Source organism: Garra rufa, chromosome 10, assembly GCF_049309525.1.
Source record: "Garra rufa chromosome 10, GarRuf1.0, whole genome shotgun sequence".
Lineage (NCBI taxonomy): Eukaryota > Metazoa > Chordata > Actinopteri > Cypriniformes > Cyprinidae > Garra > Garra rufa.
Genome location: NC_133370.1, coordinates 12,981,808 through 12,985,946, shown reverse-complemented (window position 1 = coordinate 12,985,946; position 4,139 = coordinate 12,981,808).

Genomic DNA, 4,139 nt, shown 5'->3' with positions numbered 1-4,139 from the left:
CTTGCATTGCCAGAACAAAGTTTGTTATGTGCTGAAACGCTGTTTTCTGACATTTCAGGCTCTAACTTCAAAAATCATGCAAAACACTTCTAACACCTTCAGATATGTTTCTCTGTGTTGCAAAATAGGTTTTATTCATGCACAGACTGGAATTTTAATTTCTGACCGAGTTTCAGCTTGCATTGCCTGAACCAAGTTTGTTAGGTGCTGAAACGCCGTTTTCTGACATTTCAGGCTCTAACTTCAAAAATCATGCAAAACACTTCTAACACCTTCAGATATGTTTCTGTGTGTTTCAAAATACGTTTCTTTCATGCACAGACTGGAATTTTAATTTTGGACTGAGTTTCAGCTTGCATTGCCAGAACCAAGTTTGTTATGTGCTGAAACGCTGTTTTCTGACATTTCAGGCTCTAACTTCAAAAATCATGCAAAACACTTCTAACACCTTCAGATATGTTTCTGTGTGTTTCAAAATACGTTTCATTCATGCACAGACTGCAATTTTAATTTTGGACTAAGTTTCAGCTTGCATTGCCAGAACCAAGTTTGTTATGTGCTGAAACGCTGTTTTCTGACATTTCAGGCTCTAACTTCAAAAATCATGCAAAACACTTCTAACACCTTCAGATATGTTTCTCTGTGTTGCAAAATAGGTTTTATTCATGCACAGACTGGAATTTTAATTTTGGGCCAAGTTTCAGCTTGCATTGCCTGAACCAAGTTTGTTAGGTGCTGAAACGCCGTTTTCTGACATTTCAGGCTCTAACTTCAAAAATCATGCAAAACACTTCTAACACCTTCAGATATGTTTCTCTGTGTTGCAAAATAGGTTTTATTCATGCACAGACTGCAATTTTAATTTCTGACCGAGTTTCAGCTTGCATTGCCAGAACCAAGTTTGTTATGTGCTGAAACGCTGTTTTCTGACATTTCAGGCTCTAACTTCAAAAATCATGCAAAACACTTCTAACACCTTCAGATATGTTTCTGTGTGTTTCAAAATACGTTTCTTTCATGCACAGACTGCAATTTTAATTTTGGACTGAGTTTCAGCTTGCATTGCCAGAACCAAGTTTGTTATGTGCTGAAACGCTGTTTTCTGACATTTCAGGCTCTAACTTCAAAAATCATGCAAAACACTTCTAACACCTTCAGATATGTTTCTCTGTGTTGCAAAATAGGTTTTATTCATGCACAGATTGCAATTTTAATTTCTGACCGATTTTCAGCTTGCATTGCCAGAACCAAGTTTGTTATGTGCTGAAACGCTGTTTTCTGACATTTCAGGCTCTAACTTCAAAAATCATGCAAAACACTTCTAACACCTTCAGATATGTTTCTCTGTGTTGCAAAATAGGTTTTATTCATGCACAGACTGCAATTTTAATTTCTGACCGAGTTTCAGCTTGCATTGCCAGAACAAAGTTTGTTATGTGCTGAAACGCTGTTTTCTGACATTTCAGGCTCTAACTTCAAAAATCATGCAAAACACTTCTAACACCTTCAGATATGTTTCTCTGTGTTGCAAAATAGGTTTTATTCATGCACAGACTGGAATTTTAATTTCTGACCGAGTTTCAGCTTGCATTGCCAGAACCAAGTTTGTTATGTGCTGAAACGCTGTTTTCTGACATTTCAGGCTCTAACTTCAAAAATCATGCAAAACACTTCTAACACCTTCAGATATGTTTCTGTGTGTTTCAAAATACGTTTCATTCATGCACAGACTGGAATTTTAATTTTGGACTGAGTTTCAGCTTGCATTGCCAGAACCAAGTTTGTTATGTGCTGAAACGCTGTTTTCTGACATTTCAGGCTCTAACTTCAAAAATCATGCAAAACACTTCTAACACCTTCAGATATGTTTCTGTGTGTTTCAAAATACGTTTCATTCATGCACAGACTGCAATTTTAATTTTGGACTGAGTTTCAGCATGCATTGCCAGAACCAAGTTTGTTATGTGCTGAAACGCTGTTTTCTGACATTTCAGGCTCTAACTTCAAAAATCATGCAAAACACTTCTAACACCTTCAGATATGTTTCTCTGTGTTGCAAAATAGGTTTTATTCATGCACAGACTGCAATTTTAATTTCTGACCGAGTTTCAGCTTGCATTGCCAGAACAAAGTTTGTTATGTGCTGAAACGCTGTTTTCTGACATTTAAGGCTCTAACTTCAAAAATCATGCAAAACACTTCTAACACCTTCAGATATGTTTCTGTGTGTTTCAAAATACGTTTCATTCATGCACAGACTGCAATTTTAATTTTGGACTGAGTTTCAGCTTGCATTGCCAGAATCAAGTTTGTTATGTGCTGAAACGCTGTTTTCTGACATTTCAGGCTCTAACTTCAAAAATCATGCAAAACACTTCTAACACCTTCAGATATGTTTCTCTGTGTTGCAAAATAGGTTTTATTCATGCACAGATTGCAATTTTAATTTCTGACCGATTTTCAGCTTGCATTGCCAGAACAAAGTTTGTTATGTGCTGAAACGCTGTTTTCTGACATTTCAGGCTCTAACTTCAAAAATCATGCAATACACTTCTAACACCTTCAGATATGTTTCTCTGTGTTGCAAAATAGGTTTTATTCATGCACAGACTGCAATTTTAATTTTGGACCGAGTTTCAGCTTGCATTGCCTGAACCAAGTTTGTTATGTGCTGAAACGCCGTTTTCTGACATTTCAGGCTCTAACTTCAAAAATCATGCAAAACACTTCTAACACCTTCAGATATGTTTCTCTGTGTTGCAAAATAGGTTTTATTCATGCACAGACTGGAATTTTAATTTTGGGCCAAGTTTCAGCTTGCATTGCCTGAACCAAGTTTGTTAGGTGCTGAAACGCCGTTTTCTGACATTTCAGGCTCTAACTTCAAAAATCATGCAAAACACTTCTAACACCTTCAGATATGTTTCTCTGTGTTGCAAAATAGGTTTTTTTTCATGCACAGACTGCAATTTTAATTTTGGACCGAGTTTCAGCTTGCATTGCCTGAACCAAGTTTGTTATGTGCTGAAACGCCGTTTTCTGACATTTCAGGCTCTAACTTCAAAAATCATGCAAAACACTTCTAACACCTTCAGATATGTTTCTCTGTGTTGCAAAATAGGTTTTATTCATGCACAGACTGGAATTTTAATTTTGGGCCAAGTTTCAGCTTGCATTGCCTGAACCAAGTTTGTTAGGTGCTGAAACGCCGTTTTCTGACATTTCAGGCTCTAACTTCAAAAATCATGCAAAACACTTCTAACACCTTCAGATATGTTTCTCTGTGTTGCAAAATAGGTTTTATTCATGCACAGACTGCAATTTTAATTTCTGACCGAGTTTCAGCTTGCATTGCCAGAACAAAGTTTGTTATGTGCTGAAACGCTGTTTTCTGACATTTAAGGCTCTAACTTCAAAAATCATGCAAAACACTTCTAACACCTTCAGATATGTTTCTGTGTGTTTCAAAATACGTTTCATTCATGCACAGACTGCAATTTTAATTTTGGACTGAGTTTCAGCTTGCATTGCCAGAATCAAGTTTGTTATGTGCTGAAACGCTGTTTTCTGACATTTCAGGCTCTAACTTCAAAAATCATGCAAAACACTTCTAACACCTTCAGATATGTTTCTCTGTGTTGCAAAATAGGTTTTATTCATGCACAGATTGCAATTTTAATTTCTGACCGATTTTCAGCTTGCATTGCCAGAACCAAGTTTGTTATGTGCTGAAACGCTGTTTTCTGACATTTCAGGCTCTAACTTCAAAAATCATGCAATACACTTCTAACACCTTCAGATATGTTTCTCTGTGTTGCAAAATAGGTTTTATTCATGCACAGACTGCAATTTTAATTTTGGACCGAGTTTCAGCTTGCATTGCCTGAACCAAGTTTGTTATGTGCTGAAACGCCGTTTTCTGACATTTCAGGCTCTAACTTCAAAAATCATGCAAAACACTTCTAACACCTTCAGATATGTTTCTCTGTGTTGCAAAATAGGTTTTATTCATGCACAGACTGGAATTTTAATTTTGGGCCAAGTTTCAGCTTGCATTGCCTGAACCAAGTTTGTTAGGTGCTGAAACGCCGTTTTCTGACATTTCAGGCTCTAACTTCAAAAATCATGCAAAACACTTC